This window comes from Marmota monax, unplaced genomic scaffold, assembly GCF_021218885.2.
Source record: "Marmota monax isolate L192 unplaced genomic scaffold, Marmota_monax_Labrador192_F-V1.1 WCK01_AAM20220418_F8-fsc00271, whole genome shotgun sequence".
Classification (NCBI taxonomy): domain Eukaryota; kingdom Metazoa; phylum Chordata; class Mammalia; order Rodentia; family Sciuridae; genus Marmota; species Marmota monax.
In genome coordinates this window covers 328698-354702 of record NW_026694659.1, presented here as the reverse complement: position 1 = coordinate 354702, position 26005 = coordinate 328698, and the positions used below count along the sequence as shown (strand labels likewise).

Below are 26005 nucleotides of genomic sequence, written 5' to 3'. Positions count from 1 at the left end.
CATCCTGTAGCACACAGCCCCCACACAAGAGTGAACTGGCTCAAAAATAGGTCAACTTGCTCTGTTTTGCTGAAATATTTACATTAATGATGTAGATTCTTTTACACGTATCCTTTTGGAGATCCGTTTCTTCATTTGAATCAATATAGTGAAAAGTTTTAGATCTTTATAGATGTAAACACTGTTTATACATCTGTACATTGTAAGAAACTTCCTTTAGTTCAATTGACTTAATTGTGGCTTTTCTTCATCTGTAATGATGTTAAAGTATAGCATATACTGCTTTTAAAATTTTAATTCACCGTATTTGTACCTTATACTTAGGTAAAGCTGATTTTTACAGGAAGCATCTTGATATAACTGAGATGGGACTAAACAGCACTTTCTGCTTCCACTGACGTGGAAGTAATGGAGGGGACCTTTATCAGCTACTTTTAACAAGCAATGGATTTACAGAGTTTGGTCTAATCGAAGACATCTGTTTTCTTAGCTCAGAAGTCCTACATTGCTGATTATCTCTAGAAAAAAATTGTGTTTTATTATTTCTGAAGTTCATAGGATTCTGGGTTCAGCCTGATAAATTTTGAACTGGTCACATACATTAGCTTTTGGATGTTTTCTTTCTTTCTTTGTATAGTTCTAAAACCCTGGGGGAGAGAGAACAAAAATACCACAAATTAGACCTTATGAAGGGAAGGGAAAGGGAAAATTCTAATTTGGAAGTTAGTTGCTGACTCTCAGTGTCTACAGAGCTACCTCTGAGCTGGCTAGAGTATGATGTTACTGTCTGAACATTTTTTTTTTTTTTCTTTTTCCTTATAATTAGACTCTTACTTGATCAGTAGGAAAAACCTAGAAATGCAGAGACCTGACAGTTGGGAGTTTCCTTGGCTTTATTGTGATCTATCTGTTTTGTGTAAATTGTTTCCTGTTCTATTGCTCTTCTTTCTACTTTGTTGTTTCTTATCTCCTCTCTTCCTGTTCTGTTGCTAGGATAAACACAAAGTCAGCACTTTGTAAATTTTTGAACTTCCCTTGGTAGAGATCGTTAAAAGTGCAATCCATCTTTATTTTCTTCCATCGCCACGTCTCATGTGGACTGCGAACTGATCTCTGAATATTTAATAGTGACTCTTTGGATAGACTGGAAAGTTCTCAGTTACTACAGAACCATGTAGGTATCTCTTTGTTACGTGTGTGTGTGTGTGTGTGTGTGTGTGTGTATCATTTGCTTTTTACAGCCAGGGTGGAGGGAGACCAATGTTGTGAATCCGGCTGTTTTGAAGATGAGCAGAGTGTGGGTCGTGGGGACTGAGCTTTGGTCCTCAGAGGTCCTGTTGTGAGTGGTTTCAGGAGACCTCAGCAGCAGGTCCAGGCTTGAATTTGGGCACCCCAAGTGTAAAAAAAGGCACACCCTGGACTTTTTTTAAGGCGGTATATTGACTTTATTGTAGTCTCCCCCACCTTTCAGGAAATCAGCTGATTTTATGCAGTAACTTCTTGACTTTTCTTTATGATGGTTCTGGATTGAATCTCTTTCAATCTCTTTTCTGAACTTGAATAATTGCTCCTCTAAACTTCAGCTTCAAAAAGGAGTGGGGATGTGGACTCTCAGGAGGAGTAGAGATGTAGATTCTCCTTTTCCTCTGCTACTGGTTCGGCTCAAGTTGCAAAACTAATTTTCACCCTCTCTCGACTTCTCTCCTGCTTTCCATGCGACAAGGGGTTGCTGCTGATGTTCTCTAAAGCCACTTAGAGCTCCTCCCTACCCTCGTTTTACATGTAATGGTACAGTTTCATAGTTATTAAAACTTTTTTCTTTTTTTCCCTTGAAAGCACGAAACAAGTCAATTTAAGTGGCAAATGTGTTCCTCTGTTACTTTTGAGTGCAGTTCCGGACGGGAGGAGGACGGATGTGGACATGTAGACAGAGTTGCATTCATCTCCATCCCTCCCACAGATTGGCCTGCTGTCCAGATGGTATTTTAACTAAGTTGTATTCATACAATTAATTTTTAAGTGATAACCAGCTCTGTCCTGAGGCTGTGGGGGTACATCCCAGAATCAGAGACCTGCCTTCAGGGAGCCCATAAACCAGTGCAGAGATTTTACAATCTGTAGTCAACTTTAATCTTCATTAACAAGTACATAGTATGACTGTTCATTACCTTTATGTGGGGGGAGACACCATGGGAAAAGGTTAATGTTTCCTTCAAGTTCCTCAGAAACTTAGGCACGCAGGCAGCCCCTGGAGACTGGCTAGTGTCCCCTGAGCAGAGACATTGCCATGCCAGTTGTATACCCTTGTTATTGTCGTGACTGGGGCATCTGTCTTTCCTTCTCTTACTCCAGAGCCACTTCTACTGTAGGGCCCAGGTGAGGGTCAGACCATCTGTGGACATGCCATGAGCCCTTGATTTTTTTAGTCAACTAGTCTGTGCTTTCCAGATAATGGAAGTTCCCTGTATACGTTTCTTCTTTCCTTAAGATCTTTAACTCTTAGAAATCAACAGAGCTACTTGTTGCTGCTTTTAATGGAATGCTGGTATCAGATATACAGAATACTCCCTTATCAGGAGTGGCTTGAATGCATTATGCCATCACATTTACATCTTAAAAAGACTGACTTAATCAGATGACTTCTTCTGGAGTAGTAATGAATTGTGCAAACTAGTCCTATGCAGACGTTTTAAAAGTTGGCTTCCTAGCCTGCTGATGGTCTAATTTGGAGTGTGTTTTCTTTAAAATTTAAAACTATTTCTCACTCTGTTGTAGTGATTTTTTTTTTTTTTTTTTTTTTTTTTAATGCTGAGGATGGAAGCCTGGGCCTTGTGCATGTCTTTTTTTTTTTTTTTAATGTATTTTTTAAACACCGTGTTTCTGATTATTGAGTTCTGTTCAGTCTAGTACTTTGGTCACAGGGCTGTTTTGACAACAAGTCATTAAAAAACAGTTTTTCAAGGTGGACATATTTTAGTGTTTATGTTTAAGCTCTATTTAGCATCTGAAAATAAGTTAACACTACCTTTCAAAATAGAATTATAACTAGCAACTCTCCCTCTGATTCACTCTGAATCAGTCGGTGTTGCCTTTAGATTTTGTTGATGTGGATTAGGATAAAGTGGTTTTCGCGAAATACTATATTAATGATAGACTAGAATTAGTGCTTGGTGTTTCTTATGGAACTTAGTTTGAAAATAACACAAGTTAAACTTAGTTCTTGGGCTTTTTGAAAGGAAAAAATTTATTGTATGTTAAATAAGTCTTTGTTGGGTCTCATTGAAGGGAGCAGTTTTTTTTTTTAAATTTATGAACTCGAAATGTATTTTATGTATTTATTTTACGTATTCAAGTATATATAATATGCTCTTTGTTCAAAGAACAGCAAACAATTGTATTGGGTTTCAACCTCCCCGTGTTGTGTTAAGCTAATCAGCAAGGAGTATTTATCTCATGTTGTTTTTCTTCCCTTTATTTTCCAGGGGATGGAACCCAGGGCCTGCACATGCTAGGCAAGTGCTCTATCACTGGACCCCACCTCAAACCCCCCCTTTTCTTGAGTTCACTAATTTACTAACTTTTGCGAAGTTCAGTTTGTTGTGGTAGCAAGTCAACCATGACACACTATGCATATGTGTATTTTATTAATAATTATATAGATACATGTGTTTTAAAATAGTCTTTAATTTTAGAATGTTTTTGAGATTTACAGAAAAGTTCCAAAGGTAACCAGAGAATTTCCATGTACCCAGCATCTTACTTTCCCCTGATTTTGTTATTTAATGCTACCACTCACCAATCAGTATGGGTGCATTATTATTAGCTAAGCTTCTACTTTATTTGGATGTACTTAATTTTTACCTAATGTCATTTTTCTGTCTCAAGATCCATCCGGGATCCTGCATTTCACTTAGTACTCACATGTTCTTAGCTCCTCTGGTCTCTTACAGTTTCGATGGTGTTGAGGAGCACTGTCAGGTGTGTGATAAGAGTCTCTTAATTGGGAGTTGTCAGGTGTTTTTCTCATGATCAGCGTGGGGTTTTGGCAACAGGGAAAGAGCCATTCTCACCACATCACATCACATCAAGGGTACACTATCAACATGACTTGTCACTGCGATGTTGACCTTGACCATCTGGCAGAGGTACTGAAAGTTACATTGTCTCTCTTACCACCCTGTGATCTTTAGAAGAGGTCACTTATTGATCCACCTCTTAAGGTGGTTGTATCTGTGATAGTTATTTGAAATGCTGTGTGGGAGATTTACCTGTTCTAAGGGAGGAAGATTTAGTGGAGGTGTTGCCGACAGCCCCTCGGCCCCGTTGGGGAGGAGGAGACAGGATGGTGCTCCAGCACCATCTTTCTAGAACACGGTCCTGGGGTATGGAGAAATGCAAGTTCCTGGGACCTGTTGTGCACTACTGACTCAGTCTCCTGGGATGGGTTGATCTGGAATTCTTCATGTTGAACAAGTTCCTCTAGTGATTCTGATGCTTGTTCAAGGTTGAGAACCTCTGCTGCGAATTAGCATTGGAACCATTCTAATTCTTTTTCCTGTATGTGTAAATGTACCACCCTGTAGTCCTTGCTGTACATACCTCTTCTCTGCTGGTGGCATCCAGTCTCCAGGCTCCTCTGCCAAGAGCTGTTGACTGTTCCTCTCGTGATTTTAACCACCTCTTGGAACGTGCTCCAAGTGAGTGGTTTGTTCTTGGCATGAACCTGAGGTCTTCTTTTGCTTCCTGGATAACCTCATCAAACCTTGGTTTGATGTTCTTAGAGTTCTAGATAGAAGCTGGGGATCTAGCTGAGTGATAGAGTGTGTGGCCCTGGGTTCTGTCATTGAGAACTCCGCCCTGGAAAGATTAGTTTTGGCCAGAGTAGGGAGGTCCTTAAATGTGAGGCTTGTCTGAAAGTGGTTTTGTTATGTGAAAGAGAGAGATGGACAGACAGACAGATGGATATCCAGACACTGTGTGAACTGTGCTCAAGTTTGAGCAGATCCAGAACCACTGGTAAATTTTCATAGTTTCCAAAAGCTTCTGATGCCTTGTGCAATCGGGCAGCTCTTGGGCAAATCCCCTGGTCAAAGTGGGAGGGCAGTGGCCTGAAGTGGTTTCTACAGTCTTGGGGTATGGGCAGCCCTTGCCTTGGGCACGATTGGAAGCCTGGTGTGGCCGTAGGGCTGGGACAGTCCCCCCAGCCCAGGGCTCAGGGGCCTGGCACTTGGGACACAGTCCTACTATCTGTAGATTGCGGGGCCAGAGTCTCTCCTGAGCCTGTTCTGGTGACCCTGAGCCTGTTCTGGTTATCCCTGACCTTTGTGCTGTGAGAGTCTTCATGCTTGGTTGGGGTCGGAGCTGGCTTGGGGGAGGGGCTTGAAGGTCCCTTTTTTCTCCATTGACTGACCGAAGGTTTTGGTAGGGATAAGAGGTTAACCATTCTCTTGGGTACATACATCAAGGGTCGTTAAGGCTGGTAGCCTGTTTCCATTTCCTATCATCCTTGCCACCCTCAATAAGGATATCATTTGGGGATGGGGGGGTTATTTCCCCCCCAAAAAAACTACCTAGGCCACAGAGACTTACTTGCCTTTGTTCACATGAATATAATTTATAATTTATATCAATACATTTGGTTTATTAAAAATTACCAAATACAAATGTGCAGTGACTTTTCTGAGCACTATTTCCCTTTACTCCATGCCTCTGTTAGCCTATTGTTTGTGATTTCTATTTCGAACTTCAGATTTCTGGGGGGTGGAACGAAAAATAGATAGATAAATAAATAAATAAATAAATTGTGTGTGTGTGTGTGTGTGTATAAAACTTAAAAAAAATTATTTAAAGTCTTGTCCTTTCTTTGGCTTTTTGCTTTGACCAGTTTGAGGTTGTAAAGTGGGTTTGGGGGCTTGGTATGGACTTGACCCAAGGATGTCCCCTTGGCTGGAGACTAACCAAGGACAGTGTTTCTGGAATCGGCTGTTCTTGGCCTTTTCCTTAGTGTAAGACCGCTGAGAGGCTGGTTTCCATATGTCAGAGTGGGGTCGGACCTGGTGCTCTCTGATGATCTCCCCTAGCTCTCAAGTTGAGCGAGGCCTGGCCAGAGAAAACAGGCAGCTCAAGTGGAGAGAGCCTCAGACAGGGCCTGTGTCCAGGCTGGCTCTTCTGTGCGCAGTTGTCCTCACATAGAGTAGCCATTCCTGATAGTCACAGCACCCGGAGAGCCCTCCTGCTCAGGCTCTCCTGCTGGAGCCTAGGGATTTGGGAAATCATGGCCCAGGTCTTTAAGTTCTGAGTGATTCCATGGAGTAGGGGTCCTCAACCCCCCGGCCCTGGTGGGGAGAGGATGGACTTCAAAGGGGGTCCATGAACTTGGGCTGGGAAAAAGCTGACATTTTACTTTTCTTCACCTTGTAACCCAAATTCAGCATTTCCTTCCAGGCCCAATCCATGGTCTTCTCAGTCACCAGAGAAATGGCAGTGATTTTCCTATCCTGTCACAGTGCTGCTCCGTTAAGGTGCAGACCACACTGATCATTCCTGGGACATTATGGTAGTTCAGACCTGCCGCTTCACCCTCTGGTTTACTGTGTCAATAAAGAAGCACAGAGATGTCCAGATAACAAATTTACTTTTTAAAATAATACACAATAACTGTGTTTTAGTATTTAAATTGTCAAATGCAAACCACGTAAAAGCACCCTGAGAAGTTCCCAGTCCCTGCCATTGTGCCCTGGGAGAAGGGGTGCACAGCACCTGAGGGCTGGACCTGGTTAAGCACCAAATGTCATCTTGGCCTCTGATGACAGAGCTTCTAAGACCTAGGCCACTGGCCAGAGACGTCCCTCACAGGCCCTGTGGACAAGTAATTCAATTTTGTGGTCAAACAGAACTCTTTCCAGCCCTGCAAGCAAGGACACAGTATCCCCCAAGTAGATGAAACCTCCTCTCTAAAGGAACATCCTAAAAGAATCTTATTTAAATTGAATAAAAAGCCTAGTTATTATTTTTGTAAATTTTTAACTCACCATTTAAGTTATCATAGTGGGGAGATACATATTCATTTTGTTAGCTAAAAGAAATGCTAATATAAATTTGTGTTCTGGGATCCGTGGTTATTTAATGTTAGAGCAGTTGGGTCAGGTTGTGGGTTGGGGACTTAGGGGCTTGTAATGACTTCTAGTACCAGGCAAATGTCAAGTGGCTTTAAAAAAATCTCATGCTTAAAAGAATGTGACTTTCTAGTTCTCGTGGGTATTGTGGCAAAGTGTCCCTTTGAGTTTTTGACCCCCTATTTAAAGAAATATGCTATAAAACAAAAATAATTGAGAAACAGAATAGGTTGTGAATTGTGCCTCTCTGCATGCGCAGCTATAAATACCAGCTGCTCAGAATTCCCTTGAAATGATGGACTGCATGAAGGTGCATTCTTAAAGTATTAGTGTGGCAGTGGTAATAGTGGGTATTTATTGAGCACTTAACACGGTTGAGCATTTCATGTGTGTTGTCTAATTCAATTCTCTCTGCAACCCTGGGAGGCTGCCCTTAGCTACATTTAACAGATGAAGTGGCCAACTTGGAGAAGCGAAGCCATCTATCCAAGTGCCTGTCTTGGCAGCTTGGCTTTGGAGAGTTTTCATGTGGGTGTGCTACATTTGCACGCCTGAGCAGTGAGGCTCCGTGTCAGACACAGCCACGACCCTTTGACGGGCTTTGCATCTGTGTTCTGCAGGCTAATAGGAGCATGTGGGCAGACATCCACTCCTTAATTATTTTAGTGATGCAGCTTGAATGAACATGGGTGACTCTTTCTCTTCCACCCATTCATCAGTGGCCACGCCCCAAGTACAGCATTTCCACAGGACCCCGGAGCTTGCAATTTGGTGTTTTCTGGTGGGGTATTCAGGAATACTGGTTAAAAAGATCTTCAAGTGTGAACTGAACACCTAAGTACTTTATCACAAAGACTTCAATTTATGAGATATATTTTTGGCATTGCTTTTTTTTTTTTTTTTTTTTTAAATTTTTTTGTAAGGGGTGGGGGGTACCAGGGATTGAACTCAGGGGCACTGGATTGCTGAGCCACATCCCCAACCCTATTTTGTATTCATTTAGAGACAGGGTCTCCCTGAATGGCTTAGAGCCTCGATTTTGCTGAGGCTGGCTTTGAACTTGGGATCCTCCTGCCTCAGCCTTCTGAGCTGCTGGAATTAAAGGTGTGTGCCACCATGCTTGTCTTGGTACTACTTTTTGTTTTGGTGGGGGAATGTGGATTTTCTTTTAATGATAAGAACAACACACCAACTCTTGAAGATAGTGTTTGAAAAGGGAGGCACCTTTTGTAATCTTACCATCCTCAAAAGAGACTTTTCGTAACCACATCGTCTTTGTTTTTGTAACCGTTTTGTAGCATTTCGTATTCATTTCTTCTCCATGTGAACATTTTCTACTCTCTAAGTTTTATAATTTTTGTTCCTGCCGGTGCATCATGTCCCATGGGGTTGAAAGTTCTATCCCTTGTGTGAGCTTGACTACTGAGTTGGACATTTAAATTTTTGCTCCAGCAGATAAGGTGTTTGCACATGTTTGACTGGGTTTTCCTTCTCCAACAGAATGATTTCCTTGCTATAAGTTCCTTGGTAGAGCGTTCCAGAATGACACGGTATGGACATCATTACGACTCTTGATTCATCTTGCCATAATGTGACTCCAAAGGGTTGCACCGATTTCCAGGAGCGTACAAGTATCAATTTCACCCAAACTCTGCTGCCTTTGAACGTCAGAGTGCAAAGGCCCCTCCCTCGAGGCCTTTTGAGTCTATCTGTTGTAGAGGACCCTGTCTCAGCGTGATGATAAAACAGTGTTACTGCTCTGTAGAAACAAAGCCACTAGAATTTGTACACACTGTGACTACTGCATCCTTTAAAATCCGCTGCGTCTAGAACAGCCCTTGAGTTTTTACGGCTCACTTACTTTGCACTGCCACATGGTCACCCTGAGGCTGGCCCCCCTGCCAACTCTTGGCATTTACTTTTTGAGCAGGTGGCCCATTCTTTGAAGGGACTCCCTGACAGCAGATGGAATGTCCTTAGACATGGCATGGGTTCTCCCTTTAAGGATGACTTTAGTTCTTAGTAGCAGGCTGTTCTCTGGAGCCTTGTTTGGTGCATAAAATCTGCAATTGGAATTGGGTTATCGTGTTTTTAGCCACTGGCCAAACGAGACAGAGGGACACCCCATTCTTTAAATCCATAGTCTGTTCTCTAAAGACCCTGTTAGAGTTGCATCACTTACTGACGGAGATACATTGTGAGAAATTTGCTATTAGGCAAATGTTGTTGTTGGAACATCCTAGTGTGTACTTCCATGAACTTAGAATGTATAGCCATCGACGTCTGCCAGATAGCCACAGTACACACCTAGGCTATGTGCAATATATATGTGGGCAGCCTGGTGCTCCTGGGGCCATGAGAGACAAAATAACCCAAGATTTAATTAAGCGCAAGAGAAAACAAGGCAATCGAGATATAGTAAACACAAGATGGATGAGGCAGCTGCTGCTGTGTAACAACTAATATCCTGCTTTACAGTCAACTTTTTCTTTAAGTAAGTAGCAGTACACTAAAATAATGACAAAAGTACAATATGTAAACCAGTAGCAGTAGTTCGTTATCATTGTCAAGTGTTATGTACTGTACTTAATTATATGTGCTCTGTTTTTATAAGATTGGGGCTCAGTGGGGTTTTTTTTTTTTTTTTTTACCAGTGTCACTGTAGGCATGTGGGCAGTGAATCATGCTGTGACATTGTGATGGCTGTGACGTCTCTGGGTGACAGGGCATTTTCAACTCCATTATAATCTTTCAAGACCACCATTGGATATGTTATCTGTTGCTGACTGATACTTTGTTTTGTGGTACATGACTATTTTTAGTCAATTTGTCATGCCTGTAACAGATGGGGTGTGTGTGTGTGTGTTTCTGTGTTGGCACATGGATTACTTGTTTCTTACATTATAAATTAGGAACTCAGGTGAGCTGTGCCCACACTCCAGCTACTAACTTTTCTGTGATTTGTTACTCAGCAGGAGGTGACTAATACACAATATGAGAGAAACCTGTTCCTATTGCTCCTGGGTCAGGTTTTACTTGCTACTGAGCAGGAATTCCTGAAATGCTCCTCTACTTCTTCATACACTTGTTTTGCTTTGTTTTTGCAATGCTGGGGTTGAAACCCAGGGCCTTGCCCGTGCCAGGCAAGTGCCCACACTCTCTTTTAGGTCTTCATGGCATTTCTCCTAATTGGCCCAAGAAATAGTGGGAATCACTTCAGAGCGTACTCTTGCCATGTTTTTTAAGGAGACAAGAGAATGAAGAGGGCAGGGCATCTGTGGGAGCCAGTGAGGAAGAAAGGTGGGTGTGAAAAGCCCCAGCAGCATCAGGAAGCCTGCCGATGGTGGGTGCCCCCTTCCTGACCATGAAGCGCCCGGGTTGCGGATGATCCTGGAAACAGTGGAAAGATGGGAGGAAGAACTTGATGCATTTCTTTCTCCCTCTGATCTGATTTGGATTTCTTTTTCTCTAACAGGCGTGCCCCTTCGTGTGGTCTGCTAGGAGAGCCTCTGTCTCCTCGGAGGGCACGTGCAGGTTCACTGCCTTCCAAACTGTTTCCACCGGGTAATATGGAGTAGTGGCAGTTAGATTTAGGAACTGGTACCTTGTAAGGCCTTCAGGTTAGTGTAACAAGAATGCTCCCTTTGCCTGCTGCCTAGGATGTTGGTCAAACTCGGGTGTGGAGAGAAGAAAAGAGAGAGAAGTTGGTCTTAGACCCTTGACGTGCTTGAGTGTAACTCTGGCCACCTGACAGACACCTGTCCAGGTGTGTAACACCCACACAGGGTGGTCAGCCAGGTTGGGTATGTGTACACACACACACACACACACACACACACACACGAGACCAGCCTGTCGCACTTTCCCCTTTGCTCTGTGGTAACACAGCTGGCCCAGGCCTGGAAGCCTCAGTTCTTTTCTGCGTTTGATCATGGATGGATTTTACTCTATTCCCTTGGTACACATTTTTAATTTTATTTATGTCACATACATCATTGAACCAAATATAATGTGCTGTTCACTTAATCGCTCTAGTGACAGTACCTAAGTGGCCAACTTGTGAGGTCCAGTAAAAGCTTAGAAGCTGAATGGCAAGTAAGTGTGCAGAATTTCACATCCCTTGTTCAACAGGAATAACCCAGTTAGGACTGTGTGGAAGGTGTCTTCTGTAGATGATGTTGTATCTGTAAATTGATTCGGAATATCTGTTTCTCTTCATGGTGTTTCAGAATAGGTTGGCAAACTGTGGCCCTGGGCCAAATCCAGCTTCAGTTTTATTAAAACATGGCCAGACTCACTCATTTACATATCAGCTGTGGCTGTCCCTGTGGCACAGTAGTGGAGTTGAGTAATCGCAGTGATGTGGCCCACAAAGCCAAAAATGCTGTATTAATCAGGCCCTTTCCAGAAGGAGCCTGTTGACCCTGGCGTGCAGGAAGGAACAGGAGTGAAGTCGGAAGCCGCTGTGTTTGAATCCCTGCTCTGTCCCATTTGGTGCCTGACCCCTTTTCTGGGACAGAATGGAGAGGAGGATGCCTTTATCAGAGGGGTTGGAAGGGGAGGTGCTGGGTGGTTCCTGGCTTGGAATAAACACTTAATAATTCTTTTCCCTCGGTTCACATCCCTTGCTGTCATCCCCAGGCTTGATTTCTTTCTAAATGTGAAAATTCAAGATAAAAAAATTACTTCAGTGTCTAAATTTTCAGAAATGAAAGCCTCTGAAAACATTTTCTAGTAGAAACAGAATGCAAGCTACAGAGGTGAACTGGATATATAACTCTCAATTTCCTAGTAACTGTATCTTAAAAAGTTAGAGAAAAAAGCTTTACTTTAATAACTCTTGGCCCAATAGAACCACAATACTGTGCCAACATGCCTTCACTGTAAGAACTGACTATATAGATGTTGTTCCCCTCCAGGAGTCCAGAGGCCAGTATTTTGCCTTGTAGCACAACACAGCTTAACTTGCCACCTCTCGAGTGTTGGGTCGCTTTGTGTGAGCAGTGGCCACCAGGGTGGACCGTCTCTGATTCTCTGACACCCGCTGGGTGTCCTATACAGCCGTGACACTGACTACCCAGAGCTAGTGCAGACCTCACGGGATTAAAGACTGAGCCCCACAGGACAATTCCCGTTTAAGATTCCAGTGGCAGGTCATGGGAGTCACCTGTATTTTTGAGTGGTAGCTGTAAAATGATTATGAAATTACTGAACAACTTCCTCTTTGCGTTCAATAATTTGCTCTGATAACTCTCAGAACTCGGGAAAGCACTTCATTACCTGTTGCTGATTTATTATAAAGGATACTATTTAGGAATAACCAAAGGAACAGATAGATGCATAGGGCAGGGTTGGGGCAGGGGTGGCTGAGCTTTGGTCCCTTCTAGTACTCCACCTGCCAGCACGCGACCCCCTGGGTTCACCAACTCAGAAACTCCTGGAGTCCCACGGTTCAAGAGTTTCTGGAACCCCCGTCTCCAACTCTCCTTCCTCTCCCGGTTGAGAAGCTGGGGCGCAGTTCCCACTCTCCAATCACGTGTTTCGACTTTGTGGTGTCTGGCTCCCATTCTAAGACCTTCTAGGCCTTGTGTCCCTGTATGAGCATAGTCAGTGGCGGCACACTGGTGAGGGCTGATTATGAACAGCAAAAGACGCTGCTATCATTCAGGAAATTCCAAGAGATTTAAGGAGCTCAGAGTCAGAAACCAGGAACAAAGTCCAGAGATGCTTTGTATCACGCTGAGCAGGGTAGCCTTAGCGTGCCACCCTTCCTTGTGTCCCCAGCTGGCTTTGTGCTATTTAAAACTCCTCTCCTGGAAGCAGCTGATGCCTCCTTATTTTACATTCTTTCCCTGCTCTGACTAATCATGACTCTCACGGTGCTGATAGCTCCCCCAGTTCTTGGTTCTCAGGAAGCGAATGTAGGAAAAATATAGTAACATTTCTAGGGAAGCTTAGAGCCACAGAGTGTTTAGATGGGGGCAGACACTGTGACTCTGCTTGGAGAAGCTTACAGAAGAATCACTGAGCCCAGAAGATAGGCCACTCTTTGCTATGGGTTTTCTAAGAAATGGGGGCTGTGGATGAACCCAGGGCTGCCGTCTGGAACCCCCTGCCCAGGCGCGGTCAGTCATGAGCGATGGAGGTGGGGGCTGCGCCATGGCATGGGATGTGTGCCTTGAACATTGTTAGTAAAATTACCTAGGAGGAAAACCAGAGAAAAACTAGAATTTTTAATCTCCACGGTAGTCTTTGGCCTGTTTTCCCATCTTTGCGTTATGTGTCTGCATTTTTTCTTCTTCTTCAGTTCCTGGGGATCAAAGTCAAGGATTTGCACATGCTAGACCATTTTCTGCCACTGAGCTATACCCTCAGCCCTTGGAATTTTAATGTTTACTCTTTTCTGTGATTTTTGTATTTGGGATTCTGGAGTTTGAGCTCCTGGGTTGAGGTCTTGGCTTTGCCATCTGGTCTGCCAAATGGCAGGGTTGGTTACTATACCTCTTGGTGCCTCAGTTGCCTTCATTGGAAAGTGAGCCATTATGTAAATGGAAATGAGTTAAAACCTGGAGAGGGCTGGAGGTGTAGCCCAGCAATCGAGCCCTTGCCTAGCTAGCATGGGCAAGGCCCTGGTTCACAAAAACAAAACAAGACAAAAAGTATGTGGTGTTATTTAAGCATTTTTTGGCCTTTGTTTGATTTTATAATGCAGAATATTGATAGGTAAAGAAAAGGAATATTCAAGAATAAGATGATGAAATAAGGGACTTGAATGTCCTTGGATTTTGGTATGGAGCTGTGTAAGTAGAACATGGTCACTCAAGGAATTTCTGCTTCAGAATTTTAAAAAATTTATTAATCTGGACATGGCTTTGTACAAAATGCTTTAAAGTTGAAGGAGAGGATTGCAATTTCTGTTACAGTATGACCTCAGTTAGAGGTACTTAGTGGCTCTATCTAATGCAAAGATCTTTTTAAAGGATGGTTTTCACATCTCGATTTTAACTTTCTTGAGAGGTAAGGTCCGTGTCCGCGATAAGGGAGCATTTCTCTGTAACTGGGAAACTTATGGCATTTGTTTGCATAAGTGATCATTTAACATCGTTTCCTTAGACGGGGAGGGCGGCAGCGTCTGATTTTCACAGTGTGTAGATGTGCTGTAGTGGGAGCATCACTCTGAAAAATGGTCATGGCAGGATTCAGAATTTGATCTGCATGTGGCATCACGGCAGGCAGTAGTGCCTACCACGTAGACCCGGAGAGTCGTTCAAAATATTTTTCCTTATTTTTAAATTTTGGGGTTGAGGACAATAACATTTTTGTAAATGTGCCTTTTTAAAATCTTTCTGATATTTCCAAGGAGTCATTTTGGGTAGTAAACCAAGCAGCATATAATATTTGGTGCTTGAGATCGTTTGTTCTTTAAGTTTTCAGTGTTGCGATTCTGATTCTAGACTCAAAGCCTTCTTTGCTTTGTCAGGCTTGCCTGTCATTCATTCAGTGCTATATTTCCCCCTACAGCTGTTCCCAGAGGCTACCAGACCCAGGGACAGGCTTCTGACTTAGCTCTAAGTTGATGGTCTCAAGGAGGTGGGAAGAGTGGTGTTTGCAGCACAGGGAGGGAGTGGGTCAGTGATATTTTCTGTTGTCTTTCAGTAGCTTCTCATTGCTTGGTAGGAATTCTTGATCCCTTTGGTTCTGAGTTTGAGAATCACGTATTGATTTAGTCTGTTGAATTTGACTTTCTCAGGGCTTAGCTCAGATGCTTAATTCAGTCAGTAGCCCTCAGTGTTCGTAGATGAACCAACCTCAAATTGGGAATGTTAGATTGTAGCTATCACCTACTGTGTAATGAGGCCTCTGAATTCCCTGACACCCCCACCCCCTTTTTCACCATTATTCCTTACACAATGTAGTAAACAACCATTTACATAGCATTTAAGTAGGTATTTAGTGCATAACACTGTATTATGTATTATAAGTGATTTAGACTTTATAGGTTATATGCAAATACTGCACTGTTTTATATAAGGGACTTGAATGTCCTTGGATTTTGGTATGTTGGGGTTCTCCTGGAACCAATCTCCTGTAGATATCAAGGGGCCATTGTAGGTATAGTCTATAAAGCTTTCTTTCCTTCTTCTTCTTTTTTTTTTTTTTTTGAGTTGTGTGTTTAGTTAAAGTAGTATGGCCTAAAAAGTTTCATAATGGAGTAGTACAGTTGGAAAAATGCTTTCTAGAATCACTAACAGATGGAGTCACTTAGAAATCAAGTCATGCCATACTGTTTAAGTACCTTGTCATCTGAGGATAGCTTAAATTGATTTTGTAGAAAATAATAACTAATGACAGTTGTTGAGGGATGATGTTTACATGCCCGTCCCGTGCTAGGTAATTTGCCCTGTGTGTGGCATGTGGATGCTTCTTGGATGTGAATTTGCCTGTTCTTTTGTGGATTTCACTTTTTTAAATAATTTTTTTTTAGCTGTAGATGGACACAATATATATATTTATTTTTATGTGGTGCTGAGGATTGAATCCAGTACCTCACATATGCGAGGCAAGTGTTCTACCACCGAGCCACAACTCTAGTCTAGATTTCACGTTTAAAAAAAATTTTTTTTTAGTTGTAGATGGACATAATATCTTTGTTTATTTTTATGTGGCTTGCCCAGTGCCTCAAGCATACTGGGCAAGTGCTCTACCACCGAGCTACAACCCCAGCCCAGAATTCACATTTTTCATGATGGGAAATTTTAAAATCCCAGGTATTGAAGTTTTGGGCATCCCCATCACTGAACTCATCCACCAAGTCTTAGTCTTGTGTGGTCTTCACCTTCACTCCCTGCCCCATTTCTGTGTTCCCTGCAGGGTTAATTAAAGCACATTCCAGATTTATATGGTACATAATTTCTTGATATTATTTTTAACTAGAATGTTCTTTTTAAAACTAATTTTCACATTGGTTTTGTTTGCATTGTAATTATTTTCCCTCTTGCTTATTTTTCTCAATTGTCATTGTAGCACCTTTGATAAGCTCTTTAAATTTTTTTTTTTAAATTTTACTTTAAAATTTTAAATGTTTTAATTAATGCATTATAGTCATCCATAATAGTAGGGTTCATTTTGACATAATCATACGTGCAGGGAGTTTACTTTGGTCCATTTCAGTCCCTAGTGCCCCATCTTTTCCTCTCCTTTTCCCTCCCCCGTTTCCTCTTCCTCTGCTCTACCAGTCTCCCTTCTATTCGTTTATTGTTTTTTAATTGGTGCTTTCTAGGTGCACATAGAGGTGGAATTCACTGTTATATTTATACATGCACATAGCACCATTATGTCAGATTCATTCTGCATGTCCTCCCCTCCCTTTCCTGTTCCTCTTCCCTCCTCCTCAATCTCCTTCTTCTGCCCCACTGATCTTCCCTCGGTCCTTATCAGATCCGATGGCTAGGTTCTTTCTTGTCTCCTTTTGTGTTTTAAACATTACTTATGATTTCATAGCTTAACTGAAGTAGCTTCTGCTATAGACAGAGGATCTGTCTCGTGCTCCTTTCAAGTGAAGAAGCAGCAGCTAATTATAACTGCTTGAAAATCAACTCTGTCCTTTTCTTTTCTCTTCCTCGCCTCAGAGCCTGGCTTTCCTAACTGGGAGTATCTTGAACCTCCCAGGGCACAGGTGTCCAGGGCTTGCCTGAGTCACTTGGGTTCTTCTATTGTGAGTTTTGTTTTCTTTGTATATGAATCATGTTCATTGTCTCCTCATCTGTAGATGAGAGGGCTGGACAAGCCAGTTGTCAAAGTTCTGTTTTGGTTACCGTCTCCTCTCTCCACCCCTGTACATCTAATAGAAGCCATATCACTGATTCCCAGTTGCATGTGAGGTTAACACTTCCACCTAGGAAATAACTTGGAAAAGATGTACCCATCATGTTTTGGTGTGGCCCTTTTGGGGGAGGCGCTGCATGTGTCCTGAATTGCAGGGAGAAGTGCTTGGGCCCCTCCTTGGGGCCCTGCTGTTCAGGCTTACCATCAGCTCCCATGTCCTATGTCTTGTTCAGTGCCGGGGGGGTGGGGGTGGGGGACACCCCAACTTCTGTTCCTGCTGTGGCAACCACACATCTTGGGTTTTCTTACCTTTTGCTCTCCAGATACCTTGAAATTTCAAGATCTCCTGGAAGCAGCCAAAGAAGGTTTTGGGAAACGACAGGACTCTTGATCATTGCACCCATGATGGTGCAGGGTAGCTACCCTCCAGGATCTGCTGTCCCCTGGCTATGGTCAGGGGCTATCTCCTGTGCCTTGCCATCTGCCTGTAGATGGCTGCTGCACTCTGACTGTCCTGGGTTGTCCCCTAGCCCACCTGGGGACCACTGTGACATTTTATATATGAACAGCAAAAGGAATATGTGAATTTGTTGAGGCTAGCCAGCTGCCCTCCTCCTCCTCCTCTGACTGACCTGGCTGGTTTTGGCTCACCCACCCCAGTAGGGCTGATAATCCACCCAGGCTCCGGGGATCATACCACAGGTGACTCTGAGGAATGACACAGCCCTCAGGTCTGTTTCTGTTTTGATTGAATTGTGAGTCATCACTTCTGGCTCTTGTGTTCAGATGATCTCTGCCCTACTCTGCTGCCCACCCCCACCCTGCTCCCTGGGAGTGCCCAGAAACGTCTCCTGTGTTTCACACTAGCAGACTCTAGTGCAGGGAATGGTTGTGAACGAGTGTGAAGGGCTGGAGGAGCAAAGATCAAAAACTAAAAAGCTGTCCCTGTTCCTAGGCTGGATGGAGATCAGATCAAGGACAAGAGAGTTTCCCAGAGTCCATGAGCAGTTACGCCCCACTGCCCCCGCCCCCCCACCGTTCCCCACTGCTGCTGTTCCCGGAGCCGTGAGCAGATATGGGGTGCAAGGAGAAGGTTTTGCCTTTCCTCCTGCCTTTTAGTGTCGCACCGGACCCTCCTTAGCAGACTCTAACCGGAATCCAGTTGGCAGGGGTCTGGGAATTGTAGCTGTCAGGTTCCCAGCCCTGGCCAGACGGAGGAGGGCCTGGGCGGTCCTGACACCAGCAAGGCACATCTGGCCCATGGACTCCCGGGAGTGTGGGCAGGATTAATGAACCAGTGTTTGGCCACCTGGCATGGTGTGGGTAGATGGTGATGGCTGCCATTCATCCTCTCTCTATTGGTCGGTGGAAGCAGGCTGTCACAAATATGCTAATGATGCAGAGTGTATTCACCCTCCAAGACTGGACAATGTAGAAGTTGAAACGGCCCACTTTGACCTGTGAGAATGTCTACAAATGATTAGTTGCAGCTGACTTCAGGGACTAGTTAGCACACCCACCTACGTGCGCCTCTTCCACCAAGGGCTCGTGTGCAAAGCATGAGACACAGTGGTCCCCTCTGGGACAAGCATCGCAGGTGGAGGGACAGCATCACTCTTTGGAGCCCTGGTTCAGGCTTTCACTCCTGCTTGGGGGAAGCAAACGTGATCTTGGGAATGCTGAATGCTCCTTCTCTGTTTGCTTTGGACCTGGCCTTTGCGAGTCTCTCCAGCTGGTTTGTGTCTCTGTCTCTTCTCCCTGTCTTCTTCAGCCACCCACAGGAGCTGCTGGGGTAGCAGGTAGCAACCTCCCTTGAGCTTCCTGGGCAGAAGAGGAATTTGGCCTAAGGATAAGGTGTCTCATGGAGGGGAGGGATGTCGGCAGGCCTCCAGGACAGGGACCAGGGCTTGAAGAGGGGTTTCGGAACCTAAAGAGCCCCTCGCCCCTCAGCACTTCAGTCTCTTTGCTTTGCACATGGACTGCTCCTCTCCTAGTACATGGGGAGGCAGCAGCCTCCACCAGCAGCGTGGAGGCAGTGTCCAGCAGAGCCTGGAATCCTTCTGGTCTGCTCAGTCTCCCAGCCCTCAGGAAGGGGCTTCTTGGGCCCAGTTTGGTCAGCTGCCCACTTCAAGGCAGTCACTGACCACCCTTCATGGGGACGGGTGGTGTTGTGTAAGAACACACCTGCCCTTGTTACCACTGTGTGCACGGGGACCCGGAGAAGGGCTGCAATGGCTGAGGGGGGAGCCGTCAGTTTGGGGCAGAGTGTGCTGGGGTTCTCCAGCAGAGCACGCTTTCACAAGTAACGTAGGAGGTTGCCACTGCGACAGTTCAGCCTTCATTACCTGGAGTTTCTACGCCTTTCTTAGACAGGAAATAATGCCCTCGTTACTGCACTGGTTGTGTGTGTACATCAAGATCAGAGTTGCCAAAAGAGAGCTTTAAGAATGTGCTCTGAGAATACGTTCTTTCCAGCTCAAATTCAGTTTCCTTAAGATATTAACATCGAGTTGTAATCTGAGAATAACTTTTTATTAAGAATCAATAGTAAAGTGTGTTTCTTAGAATCACTCCTGAAGAAAAAATAAAGATACAAACTCCAGGTGTTTAATCTTTCTGTATATAATTGATTAAAGGATGTCTTGGCTTGTTTTCTGTTGCTAATAACAGGGTAAGTTACAAAGAATGCATGTTTATTTTGGCTGGTGGTTCTGAAGGTGCAAGGTCAAGGGACTGCATCCGGTGATGGCTTCTTGCTGGCAGAGTGCTAGCACGGTGCAGGGTATGGCATGATGAGGCAGAGTGGGTGTTTGTGCGTGTTTGTCTTCTGGTCTTTCTCCCTATTCTTGGAAAGTCACCAGTACTCAGTCATGGGACTCCACCCTGGTGACCTTATCCAATCCTAATCACCTCCTGAAGGCCCCCTAAATGTCATCATTTCCCAACCTCAGTACCTCACAATGGTGATTAAATTTTAACTCATGAAGTCTTGGGGGTATTCAGACCATATCTAAATCATAGCAAAGGAGGTGCTTTGACTTGATTGCCATTTGATTGTCTTGCAGAACTTTAGAATACAGCAGCATCCCCAGTCACCCTCATCAAACCATATACATTGCAGGATTCTCTTTTTTTTCTTTTAGATGGATCCCTTATTTAATTAATTTACTTATATGTGGTGCTAAGGATGGAATCTAGTGCCTCATATGTGCTAGGGAGGCACTCTACCACTGAATACAACCCCAGCCATACTCTGTGCTTCATACTTGACTTTGGGGCCTGCAAGATTAGAGAAAGATCCTACTCTTCACCACCCTAAGAGTGGTATAGGTGGAGGAGGGGCGCAAAGCGCACTAATTTTATTCCATGAACAATGCAGCTTTTGAATAGGGTATCTTGTAGCCCCTGGTTGGAGACACACTTTCATGCACCTGTATACAGCAGTTCCTTGTAGATTCCGTGGTGTTCTGTACGATGGGATTCATTTCCTTAGCTGTTGAGGAGGAGGAACCAACTTAGGACAAACAGTATGAGGCCACCACTGGCTATGGTGCTGACATGTGGCCAGCCCCCTACCTCATCCCCCCCCCCCCCCACCGCAGTAGGATGTCACATACGAATCCTGCCTTTCACCACAGAGTGGATTGCTGCAGCTCACTTGCGCGCCCTTCCCCGACTCAGTGCTTCTCTTTTCATAAACCACCTCTCTTCCCATTTGTTCAGCTCTGCCTTTTTCTTACTGGATGGCATTATTTTAGCATATCTTGGATGTATTGGAGCCAAAGTTTCTGGTTGCAAGATTAATCAAGAATAATAATTATTTATTGTAGAATTTTTGAACAGTTTTCAAAGTGAAGATTTTAGTATTAAAACCCTTGCTTTTCGGCATCTAGATTAAGTTGGAGACTGAGAGTCATAAGTAGTTAGATATCTATGCATTTATTTCCATAATGCCATTTTCACATATCTATATTTATCCACAAGAGACAGACTGACACACACACCATTTTTGCATTTAGTGTCTGGATTTAAATTCTAATGTTCATCCTCAATTCTTTTTCACCTTCATGCCCTATGTCATGTCCAAATGGGCATAGAATAGGGATAGGGCGGATTTTTGTCATCTTTGCCTGGGTTCCATTTACAGTGGTGAACACAGTGGTAGATCACAACACATGGTCACTTCCTGGCCCGAGTGCTTGTGTCCCTCTGACCTTCAGTTGTTGTGATTCTCCTCCACAGTGACGGGGTTTGAAGGTGGAGCTTTGGGGAGGTGTTTAGGTCATGTGTGTGGAGCCCTCATGAATGGGAGCAGCACCCTTGTGAAAGAGGCCCACGTGAGGACAAGGACAGGAAGAGGGCACTGTCTATGTCCTTGAAGTGGGTGCTTACCAGGCATGACTTCCAGCCCTCAGAGCTGTGAAGTCCAGTCTGTGGTGTTTTTTTGTAGCAGCCCAAATGGGCTAAGATGGTGGTGCCCCTGCATTTTACAAGTGGCTCCTGACACAGGTGTCTCTGTGTTGCCTGCAGGGATGTAGTTGTGGAACCAGGTAGATGGACAGACTGCCTTCTGGGGCCGCTGAGCAAGTGCCAGCTACAGAAGGTGAGAGCTCTGAGTGGTGGTTTCAGATTCTGTCCAGTTTTACTTTGCTTTCTGCTAGTGAGCATCCGGACAAGCAGAATGCGGCTGCTCTGGTATTAGCGCTCTAGAGGTGGCAAGCCCTAAATCTGGGTGTTCTTTGAAGTTATGTCTGTCTTTCTGCCTCCCTACCTATCTCTATCCACATACCTATCTACACCTATATATGTATTATCATTATTACTAATTCTATTTTTACTGTTGTTGCTGTTGTACTGGGATTGAACCCAGGGGGTTCTTTACCAATGAACCGTACCCCTAGTCCTTTTTATTTTGAGCTGGTTTCACTAAATTTCTGAGGCTGGTCTTGAACTTGTGATCCCTCCTGCCTCAGCCTCCTGAGTAGCTGGGATTGCAGGTGTGCTCCACCATACCCGGCAATATGTAACAATTTAAAAATGGAAAGTAATGTCCATGCAGTTGTTCTAAATGCTGATTTTAGCCCAGCTTGAGCTTCGGTGTTCCCTGTTTCCCTGGGGAACCTCTTAGCTTGTCACTGGAAGAGACTGCCTGGGCTTGCTTTCTTGCTGCTGTGTGGGTCGGGGTGTGTGTGTGTGTGTGTGTGTGTGTGTGTGTGTGTGTTTATGTCTGTCTGTTTTGAAGGACCTGGTTATCCCAGATCCAGGAAGATAGATGGCATCTCCACAGACCGGAGCTGGCAATCCAGTCTTGCTCCACATGGAATGTGCTCAGAAACGCTGATAGCAACTTTAGGATTATCTGGTGGGGATTCTTAGTCCATTTTCTGTTACTATAATGAAATACCTGAGGGTGGGACTTTGTAAAAATGGAGGCTTATTTATCTCCCGGTTCTGGAAACTGAAAGTCAGAGACCTGGTGGTTCCTTTGTTCGGCCTCTGGTCAGGATGTCCTGGTGCACAGCATCATGGCAGGTGAGCGCATGTGCAAAAAAAAAAGGAGAGCGGACATCGTGAGACAGGAGTCCAGAGACCGGGCAGATGCCAGCTTCTCTCTTTCACGACAGCTCGCTCTTGCAGAACAAACCAGGATCTCATGCGAGTTATTTCATTCCTTCTAAGGGCGGCACCTCCCATGACCCAGTTCCCTCTCACTAAACCCTCCTCTTAATGATCCGGCCACCTCCCAAGATAGACACACGGAGGACCAACCTTTCAATACACAAACCCCTGAAGGGAAGGACCCACTCACACCATATCTAGATCATAGCAAGGACTGTCATAGAGCCTTTGAAACCAAGATCCTTGGTTTGTGCTTTATACAACACTTCACTACAATTTTATGTACTTGTGCTGGGTACTTTATGTGCTGGGTACTTTTGAGGATAAATATCAAAATGAAGATATGGATCATTCCAGGACATCAGCCACCCCACTGAGACCCCCTCTCCCCACAGGTGGCAGGGGTAGCCTGGGATATAGTTCAGGACAGAATCTAACATGAAGATGGGGTAGCCTGGGATAGAGCAGGGTAGAATCTGACATGAAGGTGGGGGTAGCTTGGGACTGTGCAGGGCAGAATCTACCATGAAGCTCCCATTGGCAGCTCTTTGCTGCCAGTATTTCCTAGTAAGAATTTAGGACCTATTAGGATGTGAATTGGCTTTAATCCCCAACCATTTCTGAATAGTTCTTGGGATTTGTAATGTGCTTCCTGTTATATATAAGATTATACATACTAGTAGTTATTGATGCTGGCACTGTTCATTTTATCAGTGCTGATATTTGTTGACCAAACTCGAGACCTTGCACATGATAGCCAGGTCTCTGTCACTGCTGCAGGTCCATCCCAGTATTTCGCTTTAAAAAAAAAAAAAAAAAATATATATATATATATATGTTTCAGAATAGTTTTGCATTTACAGAAAAGTTGCAACAGCAGCCCAGGAGTTTCCACATACGCCACACCTGGCTTTTCCCTGTTGTCCACGTCTGCTTGATGTTGGATCTGAACTGTTCCCTCCAGGCCATGTCTTAAGGCTTGATCCCCAGCGTGGCTCTCTTGAGAGGTGGAGGGAATGTAAGAGGTGGGGCCTAGTCTTAGGTCCTGGGGGTGGACATGGCAGGACCCCAACCCTTCTCCTCTTGTGTTCCCATCCTGGCTGAGAGGTGATTCGTTTTGCTTTTTTGTGCTTCCGCCTTGACAGGCTGCCAGAGGCCCAGAGCCAGGAGACCAGCCAGTGACACACTGGAACCGTGAAAGCAACCCTTTTCTCTTAGAAGTTCTTATCTGGGGGCCCGTCCCAGTGACGGGAAGCCTGACACAGCTTCTCACATCGTCTCAAGTACGTTTCTCTCAATGAAGCAGCCCGTGATGTTTGCATTCTCTACTTACCCATGGAAGTGATCTTCCATCTATCGATTTCCCCCCTTTTAAAGCTTTTAATTTTATGTACATGATTGAGTTGTTCCTTTTGGTGTTTCTTAAGAGCTTCATAAGCTCCAAAGAGCATTGTTTTGTGGTCAGTGAGTCTAGCGTAGATATTGATTGCAATATCTTCCTTTCCCCAGAGATGGAAAAGCTCTTGTCTGATCACAGATGTTTTAATTTCGTTGAGCTTACGCTAAAAATATACTTCTTTATGCTTTGTGTATGACCATGGGATCCTTTTTAAAGCCCTCCCCCGAATGTTAAAAACGAAGTGAAAATTGACGGGTTCTTTGGCCTCCATTTGACTTCTGTGTGTGTGTGTGTGTGTGTGTATTTAGTTGTTGATGGGCCTTTATTTTATTTATATGCGGTGCCGAGAATCGAACCCAGTGCTTTCCACATGCTAGGCAAGCGCTTTACCACTGAGCTACAACCACCGCCCGCCCCTCCTTTGACTTCATGATGGCTTTTGAACCTTCTGAAAAGCGGCTGAAGTGAGGAGGCGCAGTTTGGGCAGGAGTCCCATTCATTTGGCACAATGGTCAAAGTCTCTTGCCTTGGAAGCAGTCCTTGTGTTCCCAGAAGCCAAGGTTCCTGGTGACAGCACCACCAGCTGGGGAGCTTCAGCCAAAGACTGGTTTGTCAAATCACCATCCTGGTACTGGAAGGCTGAGGCTGAGGTGAAGGTGTGGGGAGGCTGCCCTGCCTCTTCCCCCTTCTGGTGTTTGGGACAGTCTCTGCTGTCCCTTGGCTTGCAGCTGTTCACGCCAGTCTCAGCCTTAGTCATGCTCTGGTGTCCCCCCTGTGTGTCTGCGTCTTCCTGCAAGGCTCCATGTGAGGGCTCCAGGCATACTGGAGGGAGGGCCCTACTCCAGCATAAGGACATCTTAACTGGGTAACAACTCTCGTTTCCAGGTAAAGTCACATTCTGGGGCAGTCCAGCTTAAACATCTTTAGGGGAGAACACATTTCAACCCGTAGTAGTCCACCCTGTCTCCCCCAAATTCATTTCCTCCCCACATGCAAAATATACTTTGTGACATTCCCAGAAGTAACCCATTCTGGCAGCAGCTCTGAAGTCCCAAATCTCATCCGAGTCTGTTGAGAGCCACAGCGGCCCCAGCAACATCTAGCTGATTGGCTCCTCTGCGGTGATGCTCATTGGGCTGTTTCCCTGCCCTTTCAGACCACGGAGCTGCTCATTGGGGGACTTTTTTGGCTCCGCCCACGTGACCCAGCCAATCGGCCTCAAGAGCAGGAGGATTGTGGGAGGTGGAGAGAAGCTTGTGTGGGAGAGAGAGGCTTGTGGGAAGCTGGTGGTGGCAGTTGAGGCTCTGAGGGTTTTTCCTGAGAGGCTGTTTTGTTTGGCGTGTGTGGTTCTAAAAATAAAGTTAGTTTCTTTTGACAAGTGGCTCCTGATTGTGCCCAGCTAGACTGCGGCACGAGTCTCGTCTAAATCAGGGATGGGTGAGACTTGGTGGATGATGCATCCTTGAACACAGTTCCCCTCCATCTGTGAACAGCTTGGCCTGCTAGAGTGAGCACAGCCACGTTTCCTCTGAAACTTGTAGGGAGAATCCTTTCTTGTCTGTTCCTGGCCAGTGGTAGTTTGCTGGCCACCCGTGGCCTTCTTTGGCTTGTGGATGGACCACCATGTGGCTGTGGTCACGTGCTCCCCCTCTTATAAGAATAGCAGCCATGGGGTCAGGAGCCTGCCCCTTGTGCTCTGGCTGTGACGGGTTGAGTTAAAATATGAAAAAGAGCATTTATTGAATCTCCTTCTCATTTTGGCCTTACCTTGGCTTACCTGTGAGGAGCTGCTTATTCCTCCGCTGGGCAACTCCAGCTTCTCTGTGGCAGATAGGAAACCGTGAAGGAGTCCATCACTGTGCTGAGCCACTTTAGGTCTGTGAGGAGGACCAGCTTCCTGTCAGTTAGAAGAGAGAATGCTGGAGAAATTCATGACTCTGTTGCAAATTTCTTTTTTTGTAAATAAAACTAGCATAAGTAGCAAAAGGTAGCGTTTGAGTGTTTCACTTTCTTGGTTTAAGAGTTAACGTGTGTCCCTTTACTCCCA

The 26005-nt window shown here is 44.7% G+C and overlaps 1 protein-coding gene across 4 annotated transcripts in view; it reads left to right on the top strand.

Annotated features, from left to right (window-relative positions):
* The window catches only part of Nck2 (NCK adaptor protein 2), a 144247-nt gene that overhangs the window by 10872 nt on the left and 107370 nt on the right, over window positions 1-26005 (top strand). Inside the window, exon 1 of one of the 4 annotated variants that reach the window (XM_046423302.2) lies at window positions 10605-10679. The exons of the other annotated variants lie outside the window; for them this stretch is intronic. The gene's annotated coding sequence lies outside the window, so the exon portion shown is untranslated. Of the gene's footprint in view, window positions 1-10604; window positions 10680-26005 lie in introns of those variants that run through there. 4 annotated transcript variants of the gene reach the window in all.